The following is a 5,939-nucleotide window of genomic DNA, read 5'->3' as shown; positions in this document are numbered from 1 at the left end:
GCTGCGAGTAGCGGCGCCGCCCGCCGGGCCGAGCTGTCCCGAGTAGCGGCGCAACCCCACCGCGCGCCGATGGCGTCACGGGCGGGCCGGGCCGCCGCCGGCCGTATGCCTTGGAATAGCAGAGCCGCAGGGGCCGTATTTCACAGAAGAGCGGAGAACTCAATCTGACCATGGGGGCTCCGGCCGCCTGCCCGGGACGGGGGACGTGTCCCCTCCGGTGTCCCCCCCGCTGTCCCCTCCGATGTCCCCCCTGGTGTCCCCTCCAGTGTCCCCTCCGATGTCCCCCCGGTGTGCCCTCTGCTGTCCCCTCCGGTGTCCCCTCCATTGTCCCCTCCGATGTCCCCCCCGGTGTCCCCACCGGTGTCCCCGGGCCCAAACACGGGTTTCTGTGTCCCGGGCCGCGGGGCTGGCTGTGCTGTCCCATGGGCTCTGTCCAGGAAAAGTTGAAGCTCAAGGAGCCCAGCTCGCTGCCCATCCCCGATGGCGTGGGGCCACCGCAGGGCAGCAAAGGAAAGGCTGTTCCCCCTGGAGTAATTAACGGAGGGATATGGGCTGAGAGGCAGGATGTGTAGTCACAGGAAATACATTAGCTTCTTTCTGTCTCTTAAAGCAGCTGTAATCCTTCATCCTATAAGTTCTTAAGCAGCTGGATTATGCTGTTATTTTCTCTGTGTCCACTGCATGGGAATGTTGGCCACGTAGCTGGGAAACCAACAGCAGAATTCCTCTCCTCGAAGTTTGGGTTTTGGTCTCATAGCTGTACATCAGCGTTTGGATATAGCCGACATACACTGAGCTTAACTGAGAAGCCTCACTGGGAGCTGGGTGAAGCTATTCGTGCTCTGGATGTCCCAGACAGAGCCGAGCCCAAAGAGATGAGCTCGAAGATGAGGTGCAGACAAACCTCCTGGAGCAGGGTGCTGGGGATTGTACCATTAGGTAAACTGTTGCATTCCATGTCACACTCCTGCAATCAGGGAGGATGAATGACGCTTCCCCAGGATCCTGGGGAGGGCAGCAGACAGCAATTATCTTTCCCCTTACCTGTCCAAGAGAGGAATTTTGTAGCTGAGAAAGCCAGTGAGGGAGATTGGCTCTACAGCAAAGGAAACAGACACAGGAAGAATGGGCCCAGCTTGAAGCTTTAAAGATACAGGTGGTTAAATACACTTTGTTTTCCCTCAGTTTCTCCCTGCTTGCTTATTTTTCCTCTGCATTTCCAGAATGACTTGGTCACTGAAGACAGGAGTATTACTGCAGGTCTGGCCTAAGAAATCATCTCAGTCAAGACAATAGGCAATGACCATTTAAGCAAAACACCTGGCATAGCTGGATCTAAAATCCTTCAAACACAATATTTCAGGCCTTGACCACGTTTGCTGTTCAAGGTTTCCCTGTGCTTGTGAATAGCAATGCAGTGCTTGGCCCAGTGGACATACCCGTAGTCAGAATGATAATTTGTGATCCGAGCAGACAGCAAAAGGCACCTTGTTGCCCAGTGCTCTGGTTATTATTCAGACTTGTACACACTTATTTCTCTGCTTTTTAAGCCTGACCTGCTTAGCTCCTGCCAGTCATCAGAAGTGACTTTGGCTCTGTGCCTGAAGAGGGGAGGACAGTGTTCTCCACATACAGAGGCCTCACAGCAGGGATTCTGGATGAGCATGCAGCTCTAGGATAGCACATCCACCACGAAATGTTTTCAAAAACTACTATCAAAAAACTTTATTTGATGACTAGTGGTTATGAGCTTTTTTTAACCTTCCTTTCTCATCACAAGAGACAATTCTCTCCGGCCTCATCATCTGCTACTCATCACCCTGCTGACCTTGGCTAGAGACGCCTGGTGGCGTTTCGGCTTGGAAGGACAGCTTTTTACCCGCTCTCCCGTCCCCTGGGTGGGGATCCCTCAGGAGCCGGGGATATGCAGATCCCGGGTGTTTCCTGCTGCCGCACCAGGGCCCCGCCGCGCCCCAGGTCGGGAGGCCGGCTGAGGGATCCGCTGAGGGACCGGCTGAGGGACCGGCACCGGCTGAGGGATTGGCACCGGGCTGAGGGATCGGCTGAGGGACCGGCACCGGCTGAGGGACAGGCACCGGGCTGAGGGATTGGCACCGGGCTGAGGGACCGGCACCGGGCTGAGGGATTGGCACCGGGCTGAGGGATCGGCACCGGGCTGAGGGACAGGCACCAGCTGAGGGACAGGCACCGGCTGAGGGACAGGCACGGGCTGAGGGACCGGCACCGACTGCGCCGTGCCCACAGGGCCGCCAGGGGGCGCTGCGGCCGCGGATGAGGGACAGACCCGCCGGGACACGGGGACAGAGGGATGTGGGGACAGGGGGACAGCAGAACATGGGGACAGAGACAGGAAGATGTGGGGCAGGGGGAGAGCCAGACAAGAAGGTACGGGGTGATGGGGACGCGGAGAGCAGGATATAGTGACGGGATACCGGGAGAGGGGGACAGGGAGGCAGGAGGACGTGGAGACAGGAGGAGAGGGGAACACGGGGAAATAGGATATGGAACTGGGGAATATGGGGACAGGAGGACATGAGGAGCCTCCTGCTGAATCCCCGCCTGGTGCAGAGGCCAGGCAGGCAGGAAAGTCACCTGGTCAGCCCCTCTGCTTGGCTCTGGTGCTTAAGCGACACTGCTAAGAGCTACCAACAGGAAAAAAAAAAAAAAAAAAAAAAAAAAAAAAAAAAAACCACCACCACCTGTTCAAATGCCATCATTTTGCCTCAGAATGGATTTAGAGGGGTTTGGGGGGCTTCCCTTTGGTTGAAGACTTTGTTGTTGTTGTTTTGGTTTAGGGGCTGGTTTTAAGCCCGAGGTGCAGCCCTGAGGGTGTCACTGGGTCTCAGAGGGACTGACAGTGTCCTGTCCCCCCAAGGCCCCACTGCCGCTGGGGACAAGGGCAGCCAGCCCGGACCAGGGCCAGGAAGGGCCAGAGGTGACACAGGACTGCACTTCCCACGGGCACACAGCTGCCACCAAAGCCTTGAACAGGCCAGTGTCTTCACCTCAGCCATTTCAGGGAGGGAGAAGAGCCCAGGTTGGTCAGATACAGCAAAAGATACAGTCCTGCCTTCCCCCTTCTCCACCACCTGTTCTGATCCCAAACCAGCCAGCACGTATTAGTCTGGAAGTGAAAAAAATGCTGCCTGTGATCCAAGGAGTTAATCCCAGCCCTTCTGTCTAGGACAGGGTGGCTCACAGCCAGTGTAATTAACTGATGGCCACAGGCTCCAGGTGCTCAGTGCCCGAAAGAAAAATCATCTGATTCACTCCCTCTATTGCACAAACACCCTTCAGGACCTTATACACTTAATTACAGGGAGCATGGTGCATTAGGCATCCAGATCCAACATTCAAGGCAGATGCCGTGGACTTAGCAACACAAAAAGGCTTGGGGAAGATAATCCTTGGATCAGGGTTGATTGTGCATTGGCAGCACGTTGGAATGGAAATGACACCGTGTTAATGCACAGTGCATGGCACATGTATCCCAGACAGGGACCAATCTTTCTTCCAGTCTGTATGAGTTGTCCTCACCATGGCCTTGAAAGCAAAAATTAGCATCCCTGGGAACTTGACACAATCTGAAGAGAGGATAGCCCAGCGCTGAGTTGGCCATCCTGCTGTGAGCTGGCAATACACACCCATCACTACTCCAGCAGCAGCACAGAAAAGTGTCATCCACTAAGTGAACAGTGCCCACCTGCCATAGCAGCAAGCAGCCAAAAAGAGAAAGGCAAATGCACTCTGTCACCAGCACCACTCTCTTGGGGAGGAGGGCAACTGCAGCTTTTACCTTTAGGTTCCCCTACAGACTTTGATAGGGGCTGATCTCCCGGGTGCCACATCCAGTACAAGACCATCACAGATTCTCGGCACCACAGTAATGATTAAATTATTAGTGTTAGACAAGTTTCAACCACTGCAGGTATTGCTATTATTACTACTAATAGATGCACACAGTTTAAACTGGTGGCAAAGCTAAAGGGCTTTTACTTTCTTTGAAGCATGAGAGAGTTTTTAAAATGTTGCTTACAAAAGAGATATTTGAACTTCTTGCCCTTTTTCATCTTTATTAAGCCACGTTGCTGCTGGGAGGCAATGCAGCCATGTTTTTAAGGGAGAGGTTGTTGTCAGAAGGCGGCTGCCAGCAAGGAATGTGCTGTGATGCCAAAGGGTGAACAGCAGTTATCCCTTTACACAGGCTGAGGAACTGGTCCTTCCCTACACTCTCCACTCTGTCCAGCAAACAGTATTTTAAATCAAGTGCTAATGAAATGTGGAAGTTGTAAAAGAAAACCAGCCTTTTCAGAGCTCTCTGAAGTTCGAAAAACAGAGTTAAAACGTTGTTTGGCAGATTAATAGCCTGCTATTTTACCTGTTAATTACTTCATGACTAACTACTTTCTGCAATGCATACCAGGCTCAGGAAATGTATGGCAAGGTTTACCAAACTCTTTCTCCCCACTTATTTTCTAGGCTAAAGCAACTATAATCACAAGCATTTTCCACAGCCATTCCCTGCCCAGAGCTTCAGTCTTAGTGCTGAAGAGCAATCAGTCTCTCAAGGCTTTCTATCTCAGAAACGTTTACAAAGGATGTGTTATTTGTACTTTGAAAGACTGAATCTATAGAAAGCAGCCAGGAACAGCAGACAATGAGACCATCTGAGCAGCAATTCTGCAACTTCTCCTTGAAGTTACCCATCCATCATTACAAAAAGTTAAGCTCCACACATTCATGGTCTCTGTTCTTCTTTGAGGATGGTCCTTTCCCAACCCTCTGACCCTCAAACATGGAAGGGCTCAGGGGCCGAAAACAATCTCAGCTTTGCCAGGATGACAAAGTTCAAGTGTGAAGCAGTTGGGAGTAAAGGAGGAATAGGCTGAACCAAGCAACACAAGCATTCATCTTAGACTTGACAACCCTAGAGACAATGACTTTGAAAAAATTTAACATTCAACCCCTACTAACTGCAATCAGATTCCCCAAAGCCTTTCAAGAGCAGCTAACAGACTGCTACACTAAGGGTTAATAGACTACTGTAAACACTGCCTTAATGCTAAAACATCACACAACTCATTACTCTGTCAAACAGGACTGGAAATTTGATATTAATCAGCTCCCAGGATAGAAGAGCACAGTGGTTTTACAGCACTACTAAAGAGGAAGTTTTTAGCAGCTAACCTAACCCTCACCTTCCAAGGCTTTTAACTAATTTCCCTTCACCTCAAGCTCCTCTACCTAGTTTATATAGGCAAATACCATCAATATCTTAATTCAAACATGCTTTTGAATTTTCTTTTCCATCACTGAAAAGAAGTGCTGCTTAGGAGTGGTCGGCAGAGCTGAATTCCCCTTTTTTTGGAGTGGTGACACATTTCACCCTGGTACTGCAGAAGACTGAAGCTCACCAAGAGTAGCCTCTGTGTGTGGCATTCCTCCTCAGTTTACTCAGAACTCAGTTTGGGCAGGTAGTCCTGGCTCCAGCAGGCTAAATAATCCCATTCACCTTTGCCAAACCACCCTCTTCACTGTCCACTTTTGGGAAAAAAAAAATTACCCAGTTACTCACTGTTCATGCCCTAAAGCAATCATCTTCTTTTGCAAATTATTTCAGGACTAAGAGAAGGGACTTACAGTTGTTTACACAGAAACTATCCTAAGGCAAACCTGAAAGCTTATGTCACTGTATTTCTTTTCTTGCCCAAACCTAATCCCAAACCTGCTTGCTGCCCAGAGCAGACACTGCTGCTCTGTGTAAGCCCTAAGGGAGCTCAGTTTCAATACCAACCCTGTAATACTTGAATTCTTAACACAAACATTAAATAGAAGCAACTGGAAAATTAGTTCTCATTTTGCAATTTTATTTTGATATCAAAACATCAGCTGTTACTCTGAAATACAATCCTGCACTG

The sequence above is a fragment of the Zosterops lateralis genome (genome assembly GCF_965231275.1).
Source record: "Zosterops lateralis genome assembly, chromosome: 10".
Lineage (NCBI taxonomy): Eukaryota > Metazoa > Chordata > Aves > Passeriformes > Zosteropidae > Zosterops > Zosterops lateralis.
Note: the sequence above shows the minus strand (reverse complement) of the source record.